The sequence below is a fragment of the Chiloscyllium plagiosum genome, unplaced genomic scaffold (assembly GCF_037043375.1).
Source record: "Chiloscyllium plagiosum isolate Xiang-an unplaced genomic scaffold, Cpla_swu_hap1 HiC_scaffold_13, whole genome shotgun sequence".
Taxonomy (NCBI): Eukaryota; Metazoa; Chordata; class Chondrichthyes; order Orectolobiformes; family Hemiscylliidae; genus Chiloscyllium; species Chiloscyllium plagiosum.
The window spans coordinates 16971173-16983190 of NW_028270151.1; the positions used below are offsets into that span (position 1 = coordinate 16971173).

General features: G+C 44.0%; 1 long non-coding RNA gene across 1 annotated transcript in view; it reads left to right on the forward strand.

The window, feature by feature from the left end:
• The window catches only part of LOC148148254 (uncharacterized), a 347904-nt gene that overhangs the window by 292230 nt on the left and 43656 nt on the right, over positions 1-12018 (forward strand). The window lies entirely within an intron of this gene.

Below are 12018 nucleotides of genomic sequence, written 5' to 3' on the forward strand. Positions count from 1 at the left end.
ATGTAATCCTTTGGTGGAACATGTTCATAGAGTCCCTACAGTGTGGAAACAGGCCATTTGGCCCAACAGGTCCACACCGACCCTCCGAAGAGTAACCCACCCAGACCCATTCCCCTACTACTCTACATTTACCCCTAACTAGTGCACCTAACCTACACATCCCTGAACACTATGGGCAATTTAGCATGGCCAATTCATGAAACCTGCACATCTTTGGATTGTGGGAGGAGACTGGAGCACCCGGAGGAAACCTGCGCAGACACAGGGAGAATGCGCAAACTCCACACAGACAGTTGTCCGAGGCTGGAATCGAATCCTTCTCCCTGTCGCTGTGAGACAGCAGTGCTAACCATTGCACTATATGAGGCTGTCTGCATAGTAACTCATTTTGGGGCAAAAATTAAAACCCTTGCTAGTCCAATTAGGAGAGTTCTTGTCTCTAACAATCTGTACTTTATTCCATGTAGTAACGAAGTACAAGTTACACTGGTGTGATAGTCTTTGTTACACGGACTATGGGATGGATCGAGCATAGTGAGTGCTCAATCCTTTCAGCCTCATATGTCCCTTAGTCAACAGAGCCCTGACCAAATTTGACCAGGATTCATGATGCGGAGGCTGATCACCAACGTGCAAATGTGGCACACTTTAAGTAATGATCAATTTCTTTACACAAATTTTACCGGGGCTGACTCATGAATTGAGAGCTTACAATGAGAAGTATTGAGGGAACCAACCTTTAAACCTCTGAATGTAATTCAAATTGGAGAGGTTGGAATCTCTTGTCATTGCTGATATTGAGTGAGCAATCATTCCATTACTTTCCAACTTTGAATTTTATCCTGTTTTAAAGAGGAAAAGGAATCTGGGTCTCCTTACTGAAACATTTATTCACTCGGATATGGGAAGGTCATTCTGAATGCACTAGAGTTGAACCACTTTACTGGGTTATAATGACAAGCAAGCGAAGCTGTCTCATGAAATATTCATTCACTCTTCTCTACCAAACTAACTGACAGCGATCTCTTATCTCTCAGGATATACTGCATACATGTCACAGGGAGACTCTGGGATCAACCAATCAGCTGATTTGCCCATCACTCTCACTGTCCTCGTACAATGGGTCGCTTTATAGCACACAGACTGTGTACATTCCTCATTCCTAAAAGACCTGGTGCAAGAAGAGCATGGAGCAACAGAAGCCAGACTAGGTGGGTTTCAGTTATAGAGTGAAGTGGCAGAAATTCTAGGCACTGACAGATGTGAAATGTCAGTGTTGGTCCAAATCATGATCTGCACACCACCAGCAAGCAGAGGAGACAGTAAGCATCATAGTCACAATTATATCTCAATCAAAAAGCGAGTAGAACATCTATTATCAAAAAAACTCAATTCCCATAACATTTTTAATTCATTCACAGGATGAGAGTGTCCTCCGGGGTTTCCTCCGGGTACTCCGGTTTCCTCCCACAGTCCAAAGATGTGCAGGTCAGGTGAATTGGCCATGCTAAATTGCCCGTAGTGTTAGGTGAAGAGGTAAATGTAGGGGAATGGGTCTGGGTGGGTTGCGCTTCGGCGGGTCGGTGTGGACTTGTTGGGCCGAAGGGCCTGTTTCCACACTGTAATCTAATCTAATCCCTAATTACCCAGTTAGGAGTCAACCACATTGCTGTGGGTCTGGAGTCACGTATAGACAAGATCAAAGGACATTAGTAAACCAGATAGATTTCTCCAATAATGGCTTTGTGGTCATCATTCAGCTCTTAATTCTGGAGTTCTAATTGAATTTATTCAGATTTCAAAGACATTTGGAATGTTAGGATTTGAATCTGGGTCCCCAAAACATTAACTATATCACTGGATGAAGGGCTTATGCCTGAAACATTGATTCTCCTGCTTTTCCAGCAACACACTCTCGACTGTGATAAAACTCCAGCAACTGCAGTCCTCACTTTCTTCTCTCTGAATGAATGGTCTAGCACTAATCACAGAATCCGAGAATCCTTACAGTAAGGAAACAGGCCATTTGATCCATTGAGTCCATACCAACCCTCTGAAGAGCATCCCACACAGACCTACCTCATACCCATAACCATGCATTTCTCATGGCCTAACCTGCACACCTTTGGACTGGGAGAGGAAACCAGAGTACCCGAAGGAAACCCACACAGACATGGCGAAAGTGTGAAACGCCACATAGACAGTCACCAGAGGGTGGAACTGAATTCAGGTTCCTGGCACTGTGAGGCAACACAGCTAATCACTGAGCCACCGTGACACCCTAATAGTCACTGCCTATTTCAATTCCCATTCCCATTCCCTCTCTGACATGACCATCCTTGATCTCCTCCATTACCACAGCAAATCAGACCACAAATTGAAGGCCGCCTGGGCAGCCTACAGCCCGGTGGTCTCAACATTGAGTTGTCCAATTTCAAATCGCCCAACTTCCTTTCCAGTGCCACCCCCTCCATTCCATCCCTCCGACTGGCCCTCCCTTCTAGGTACCATCTGGATTCATCCCTTCCATCAACCAACCAGGCTGTAACCTCTACCTGTGTTCACCTGTCACTAACTCACCATTCTACCCCTCTCCCCACCCAAAATCCTTCCCCCCCCCCACCTTTATCTGAAGCTACCCCTACCCCTCACCTGTATTCCTGAAGAAAGGTAATACCTAAAACATTGACTTCTCCACCTTCTCCTGATACTACCTGGCTTGCTGTGCTCTTCCAGCATCCTGCTTGTCTACCTTAGATTCCAGTATCAGTAGTTTTTTAGTCTCTAACCCTAATAGCTGTAGGCCATCTGATATGGTGCTGGGTTAAATTACTCAGAATGATCAATGGAAATTGTGCACATCTTGAATTGCTTTTAAAGTATGCTCTTCGACAGGCAAAATCAGTAGATATTTTATACAAATCAAACTGAGTTTGAGCAACCTACCAATAATTACTTTTGAGATGGTGTTGGCTGAAGGGAGAATGTTGGCCAATTGTGACTGCAAATGAAATTCCCCTGACTATCCTTCAGACAAAGAGGTTTATCTATCTCTTTCAAAAATACATGTTACTAATACCACACCAATCAATTTGAACCCCTCAATCTTTCAGGGTGCATCAGAAAATTACCACCTGATGAAGGAGCAGCGCTCTGAAAGCTCGTGTTTCCAAATAAACCTGTTGGACTATAACCTGGTGATGTGTGATTCTTAACTTTGTACACCCCAGTCCAACAACCGGCATCTCCAAATCAGATAATTAATGTTATCCTTGAGAATCTTTGACTTGTGAGAAGAAATGTTGGGTGCAATTTATCATTGATGATGGAGTTTCCCCATGACTGAAGGAGCAACGAGAGCCCTACATTGGCTTGTTTTTTGCACTTAGGGGCGATATTAGACTTATCAGAAGCACATCTCACTAGGTCAACCACACCTCCACATTATCCACCCCAAAAACCCATCTGCTCCAAATTTTACCTCTCCCCACCCCCTCCCTTCCCAGGTTTCTTGATGGTGGCACTGCCAACACCATTACTGCCCACCATCCCCTCCAAACCCCATGACTAACCCACTAGTCCAGCTCTTGCCAACACTAGGAAGCCTCTTTCCCACAAAATCTTCATTCAGCCAGCGGACTTCCTGAGCCCGAAACAGAAATTGCTGGAAAAGCTCAGCAGATCTGACAGTATCTGTGGAGAGAGAGCCAACTCAACCCTTCAGATTCAGAATAGTTCTAAAGAAGGGTCATTGGGCTCAAAAAGCTATCTCTGCTTTCTCTCTGCAGATGCTGTTGAGCTTTTCCAGCAACCTCTGTTTCTGGCTTTGATTTCTGGCTTCTGCAGTTCTTTTTTTTTGTTTTAGATTTTCTGAGGTTTGGAGCCAACAAGCATTGGAAACAAAAATGAAGGTAAAGCCTTAGGATATTTAAATGAATGGCTCACCCATTTCGGTGGTTCTGTTCAACACATCACTTCATACCCCACCTATAAACAAAGGAAGATGGGGCCATAATGTGATCAAATATGGCACTCAGTAATACATATATCTATAGCAAGTGGTGAGAGCGGGAGAATTTTCTGGTCATCCACAAGCGTGTGGCAGCTGCAGTACAACAACCTTCTCAGGTCAAACATCTCAACATGCAGTTCTTGCCATGAACAAGTACTAACCACATTCTGAGTAAATACCAGACAGGCATTCCCATCTCCATCTCCATCTCAGCTCTTCGGAAATGGGGTTCTGGGTTCAGGGTTGAGATTATTTGAAATATTTACATTCCACTTGATCCAAACTCATCTGTTTTGGCAATTATATAGCTCCTCCTAATCTCTGTAGCGTTCTTCACCTGAAGTACTGTGTACAGGTTTGGTCTCCTTACTTGAGAAAGAATGTAATGTCTCTGGAGTGGGTTCACTGGGTTGTTCCTGGAGTTGAGAGGGTTGTCTTATGAGGAGAGATTGAGTAGACTAGGCCTGTATTCATTGGAATTTAAAAGAATGAGAGGGTGATCTTATAGAAACATGTAAATTATGAAGGCCCTTTTTGAGGAAGGGTCACTGCTCCCAAAACGTTAACTGTGACTTCCCGTCACAGATGCTGCCAGATCTGCTCAGCATTTCCAGCAACTTCTGTTTTTGTTTCTAAATTATGAAAGAAATAGATAAAATAGAAGCATGGAGGTTATTTCTACTGACAAGTGAAACTAGAACTCGGGGGCAAAGCTCAGCATAAGGAGGAGCAGATTCAGGACAGAGTTGAGGAGGAGCCTTCTTTACCCAAAGGGTTATGAATCTGTGGAATTCCCTGCCCAGTGAAGCAGTGGAGGCTACCTCCTTGAATGTTTTAAGAGGAAGATAAGTAGATCTTTGGGCAGTAAAGGAATTAAGGGTTATGGTGAGCGGGTGGGTAAGCGGAGCTTAGTTCATGAAAAGGTCAGCCATGATCTTATTGAATGGCTGGGTAGGCTCGAGGGACCAAGTGGCCTACTCCTGCTTCTAGTTCTTATGTTCTTGTGTTGTTATGTTCACAGACGCTGTCTGACCTGCTGAGAGTTTCTCATTTACATTCGATCAACTCCTGGCTCACTTGCGCCTCCCTGTTACTGAAACCGATTGCGGAAAAATACTTTCCACAAGTTGCCAGCAGTTGTCAGTCTTTGTTTCCCGATTGTGTTGCCTGAAACTCTGCCTTTCCTCTACGAAGAACTTCCTAAGCATAATGTTTTTTACTGAGATTTTTCTGACTCAGTGTCAACCTTTTGCCTGTATACTTGTGAAGGACCTTGAGACTTTTCCCAATGAGCTGCCCCTATAATTGCCTTTAGTTGCTCCATTGTCTAACTCTTTGTGTTGGTCAATAATACTTGCTTGAAATCTTAAACTATTAATTATTCTTCACACATGACATACCTTAAACTCATTTTGTATACAATATGATTGTGTTTATGTCCTACTCACTAACTATTGTGGTCTTCAATTATGTAAATTGGTAAATGATGTGACTGTGCAAATATCTTTTTCCTCTATGGTGCATATTGTTATTTACAATTCCAATTGGAGTCATTGTGACTTGCAAACTGTAAAGTTTATAGACTATGATTTTCTCAAAAGTCTAGGAAGTTGCTTGCAACTACACAACCATGCTTCTGATCCTCAGGAGATTATGAAAGAGTAAGATTGTCAGCAGACTTGTAATTCAGAACTGTAAGCTAATTCTGACTGAGCAGGAAATGTGGTGGAGGCAAGTTCAATTAAAGCATTCCAGAGGCCACCAGATAATTACTTGGATGGAAATAGTGTGCAAGTGCTTCAGATAGACCTCAGAGACCCAAACACTTGGAGTATTGTTTACAGTTCTGGTCACCGCATTATAAGAAGGATGTGGAAGCTTTGGAAAGGGTGCAGAGGAGATTTACTAGGATGTTGCCTGGTATGGAGGGAAGGTCTTAGGAGGAAAGGCTGTTTTCGTTAGAGAGAAGAAGGTTGAGAGGTGACTTAATAGAGACATATAAGATAATCAGAGGGTTAGATAGGGTGGACAGTGAGAGCCTTTTTCCAAATATGGTGACGGTGAGCACGAGGGGGCATAGCTTTAAATTGAGGGGTGACAGATATAGGACAGATGTCAGAGGTAATTTCTTTTCTCAGAGCGTAGTAAGGGTATGGAATGCTTTGCCTGTAACGGTAGTAGATTCGCCAACTTGAAGTACATTTAAGTCGTCATTGGACAAGCATATGGACATACATGGAATAGTTTAGGTTAGATGGGCTTCAGATTGGTATGACAGGTCAGCGCAACATCGAGGGTCAAAGGGCCTGTACTGTGCTGTAATGTTCTATGTTCTATATCTTCAAACTGTTGACCAATAGCAGTCCACATAGTCAAGATTGCTCCTCTGGTCCTCACCTTCCACCCCACTAACCTCCGGATACAGCATGTATGCCATTTCTGACAACTACAATCAGAAGGTTGAGAGGTGACTTAATAGAGACATATAAGATAATCTTCCACCAAAGATATATTTCCCTCCCCACCCCTATCTGCATTCTGCAGAGACCAGTCCCTCTGTGACTCCCTCGTTAGGTCTCCAGGCCCCATCAACCCACCCTCACACCTAGTACCTTCTCTTGTTGCCACAAGAAGTGTAAAACTTGTGCCTACACCTCCCCCCTCACCTCCATTCAAATCCCCATAGGATCTTTTCACATCCAGCAGAGATCTACCATCTTATCTTTTAAGACCATAAGACATAGGAGTGGAAGTAAGGCCAATCAGCCCATCGAGTCCACTCCGCCATTCAATCATGGCTGATGGGCATTTCAACTCCACTTACCCGCATTCTCCCCGTAGTCCTTAATTCCTTGTGACATCAAGAATTTATCAATTTCTGCCTTGAAGACATTTAGCGTCCCAGCCTCCACTGCACTCTGCGGCAATGAATTTCACAGGCCTACACTCTCTGGCTGAAGAAATGTCTCCGCATTTCTGTTCTGAATTTACCCCCTCTAATTCTAAGGCTGTGTCCACGGGTCCTAGTCTCCTCGCCTAATGGAAACAATTTCCTAGCGTCCACCCTTTCCAAGCTATGTATTATCTTGTAAGTTTCTATTAGATCTCCCCTTAATCTTCTAAACTCCAATGAATACAATCCCAGGATCCTCAGCCGTTCCTCATATGTTAGACCTACCATTCCAGGGATCATCAGTGTGAATCTCCGCTGGACACGCTCCAGTGCCAGTATGTCCTTACTGAGGTGTCGGGACCAAAACTGGACACACTACTCCAAATGGGGCCTAACCAGAGCTTTATAAAGTTTCAGTAGCACAACGGTGCTTTTATATTCCAACCCTCTTGAGATAATTGACAACATTGCATTCGCTTTCTTAATCACGGACTCAACCTGCATGTTTGCCTTTAGAGAATCCTTGACTAGCACTCCCAGATCCCTCTGTACTTTGGCTTTACAAATTTTCTCACCGTTTAGAAAGTAGTCCATGCTTGTATTCTTTTTTCCAAAGTGCAAGACCTCGCATTTGCTCACATTGAATTCCATCAGCCATTTCCTGGACCACTCTTCCAAACTGTCTAGACCCTTCTGCAGCCTCCCCAATTCCTCAGTACTACCTACCTGTCCACCTAACTTTGTATCCTCGGCAAACTTGGCTAGAATGCCGCCAGTCCCTTCATCCAGATCATTAATATATAATGTGAGCAGCTGCGGCCCAAACACTGAACCCTGTGGGACACCGCTTGTCACTGGCTGCCATTCCAAAAAAGAACCTTTTATCCCAACTCTCTGCCTTCTGTCAGACAGCCAATCCTCAATCCATACCAGTAGCTCACCTCGAACACCATGGGCCCTCACCTTGCTCAGCAGCCTCCCGTGTGGCAGCTTATCAAAGGCCTTTTGAAAGTCCAGATAGACCACATCCACTGGGTTTCCCCGGTCTAACCTACTTGTCCCCTCTTCAAAGAACTCCAACAGGTTTGTCAGGCATGACCTCCCCTTACTAAATCCATGTTGACTTGTTCTAATCTGACCCTGCTCTTCCAAGAATTTAGAAACCTCATCCTTAATCTATTGTGTCCATTGCTCTTGATATGGTCTCCTCTACATTGGGGAGACAGGACTCCAACTAGCGAAACATTTCAGGGAAACATTTCAGGGAACATCTCTGGGAGACACAACCAAACAACCCCACTGCCCTGTGGCTGACCACTTCAATTCCCCCTCCCACTCCCCCAAGAACATGCAAGCCCTGGGCCTCCTCCACCACCAAATCCAAGCCACCCAACAACTGGAGGAAGAACACCTCATTTTCTGCCTTGGGACCCTTTAACCACACAGCAGCAACATCGACTTCACTAGTTTTCAAATCTCCCCTCCCCACAACCTCATCCCAGATCCAATTCTCCAATTCACCACCGCCCTCTTGACCTGTCCTAACTGTCCATCTTCTTTTCCACCTATCTGCTCCACCCTCTATCATAATTACCCCTCCCCCCCGCCTGCATCCACTATCACCTTCTCAGCCCCACCTCTACCCTCCTATTTATCTCTCAACCCCCTTCCTCCTCCACATTCCTGATGAATGGCTTATGCCTGAAATGCCAATTCCCTTGCTCCTGGGATGCTGCCTGACCTGCTGTGCTTTTCCCAGCCCAACATTTTTTGACATCTTGATTCTCCTGCACCTGCACTTCTCACTTTTCCAGAGTTGCTGAAAATCTCACCTGGTGTAGGCGTATCCCCATCATGGGTAACAGCAATGAGCTGAGGTGCTTAAAAGGCAATCAATTAGCAACTTAAGGGCCTTAATCTCAGGTAAGCCACCTGATCTGCCTATTGTACCCTGGTAAAATATCAGCTAGTTCAGGGCAAACAGCAGGCAGCAAGATGGCCATCTATTGGATTTTAAGAGCTTCCCACTTTTAACCTACCAATAGGTAAACAAATAATCCAGCCTATAGATTCCTCAACCTGTCTTGTACACAGGTCAGAAGTCACACCACACCAGGTTACAGTCCAACAGGTTTATTTGAAATCATAAGCTTTCGGAGTGTTGTTCCTTCATCAGGTGAAGGAGCAGCGCTCCGAAAGCTTGCGAATTAAAATAAACTTGTTGGACTATAACCTGGTGTCATCTAGAGTGTGAGCTGAAAATGTGTTGCTGGAAAAGCGCAGCAGGTCAGGCAGCATCCAAGGAGCAGGAGAATCGACGTTTTGGGCATGAGCCCTTCTTCAGGAATGTCATCTAGAGTGTGACCTTGTCTACTCCAGTCTAACACCGGCACCTCCACAACACGTCCTGTCCACCATTTTCATTCTGTTAAACATTTCAGTTCAAAGAATGCACATTCAAAGCAATACACCCAAAATTTATCAGCAAGCTTCAGGTCACTAGAATGTTAAAGGCTTAGAAAAATAACAGATCTGACCAAATCTTCCACAATAGGAAGTGTATGGCATGTCTGGCTATCATTCATTAAAATAACACAAGACAAATTATTCACTTCATTTCTGTAATAAAACATCAAGGACTGAGAGAGAAAATGTGATGCTTTCTTCCAGCTTTGTGTTTGCATTGGTTCTAGTCCTACAGAAAAGCCAACAGTCGCTGACTTGCTTTGGACAGTCTTGCTCAATATAAAATAAATAGAACCACACATCAGGCACCCAGAGGAAGAAAGAAGCAGTGTTTATAAACCACCCCTATGATTTCACGATATCGCAAATGTTTCAGAGCCAATGAAATATTTTTTGAACTGTAGCCACATTTGTAATGTTGGAAAAATGGCAGAGCATTTGTACACAACAAACTCCCACTAATTCCAATGTAATAATGACCAGACAATTTTTTTCTGTGATAGGCAAAAGTGAGCATTGCAGTTGCTGGAGATTAGAGTCAAGAGTGTGGTGCTGGAAGAGCACAGCAAGTTAGGCAGCATCCGAGGAGCAGGAAAATCAATGTTTTGGGCAAAAGCCCTTCATCAGGAATTTTTTTATGATGTCACTTGAAGTGCAAATATTGGCTTGCTTGTGAGGTATAGCTCCATCGTGTTTACTGAGTATTGGAGACTTGCCGCCTGAGTTCCTTAACATATTAAACAGAATATAACAGGGGCAGTATAGATAAGTTACTTTTTACCAGTGGGGGAAGTTGAAGAATGAGGGATTAGAAAGTGACAATTCAGGAGTGAAGTTAGGATGGTCTCTGTACCACTTTACAAAACAAAATTAGAAACTTGACATTCTAAAAATGTACAGATGTTTGGGCAATTGGAGCTTCCAAGATTGGCATTTCTGTTTTGTTAGCAAAGGGTAGTAAGGGATCTTCAACAAAGACGGAAAATGGAATTGAGGTTCAGATTAATCAGGATCGAAGTGAATGTTGCAGCAGGCCAGAGAGGCTGAATGGCCTCCTCCTATGAGAAGAACATGACTGCGCGATCTTTTCACTCTTTGCCGGGTGGTTTCCGTTACCGTGCTTAATGTTTGTTGATTGATTGATTGACTGATTTATTTATTGACTGATTTATTTATGGTCATGTGTACAGTGAAAAGCTTTGTTTACAAGCAGCCCAGGCAAATCAGAATAAGCAAGGTTGTATAGAGCAAAAGATTTTGACGGAGGCATACAGATAACATTGCATGGGATATACAAGAGAGATCAACGTTAGCAAAAGCAACATTATTTGAGGCAAGAGGGTTAACTCATCAGTCTAATAATGGCTGGGAAGAAGCTGTCCCGGATCCTGTCGGTGCATGTGTTCAGGCTTCTACATCTCTGCCAGATGGAAGAGGTTGGAGGAGATCATTATTCGGGTGCGAAGGGTCTTCGATGATGTTGGCAGCCTTTCTGCGGCAGCGAGCTGTGTAAATGGAGTTCGTGGATGTTGTCTTGGCTAGTGGACTTGAAGAGAAATTTCAAAGAAAACTGTAGGCTGCTCTGTATTTTTCAGATTTAAGGGCTGTTTCTTTTAAAACGGAAAACCTTACTGTACTGATGAAAGTCTGATCACATAATTACAGAGGAACCTCGATTAACCAAAGGACATGGGCGGGGAGTATTTCAAACAGTTAATCGAATTCCGGATAATAAAGTCTAGCCAAACATCGAGACATTGCAATCTTGCCGGATTATCCGGTAGGATAATCGAATACCGGATAATCGAGGTTACTCTGCATACTTCCAGAAGCTGCTGAAACCCCTGCCCTATGAAGACACTATAGCTGAGGCTAACACAAAGGACCTGAAAGTATCTGTTTTTGAACACAGTGCAGTACAGGCCCTACGGCCCTCGATGTTACGCCAACCTGTCACACCAATCTGAAGCCCATCTAACCTACACTATTCCATACGTCCATATGCTTGTCCAATGACGACTTAAATGTACTTAAAGTTAGCAAATCTACTACCGTTACAGGCAAAGCATTCCATACCCTTACTACTCTGAGTAAAGAAACTACCTCTGACATCTGTCCTATATCTATCACCCCTCAATTTAAAGCTATGCCTCCTCATGCTTGCCGTCACCATCCTTGGAAAAAGGCTCTCCCTGTCCACCCTATCTAACTCTCTGATTATCTTATATGTCTCTATCAAGTCACTTCTCAACCTTCTTCTCTCTAACGAAAACAGCCTCAAGACCCTCAGCCTTTCCTCGTAAGACCTTCCCTCCATACCAGGCAACATCCTAGTAAATCTCCTCTGCACCCTTTCCAAAGCTTCCACATCCTTCTTATAATGCGGTGACCAGAACTGTAAACCATACTCCAAGTGCGGCTGCACTAGAGATTTGTGCAGCTGTAGCATAACCACATGGTTCCGAAACTCGATCCCTCTGTTAATAAATGCTAAAAACACTGTACGCCTTCTTAACAACCCTGTCAACCTGGGCGGTAACTTTCAAGGATCTGTGTACATGGACACCGAGATCTCTCTGCTCATCTACACTACCAAGAATCTTACCATTAGCCCAGTACTTGGCATTCCAGTTACTCCGACCAAAGT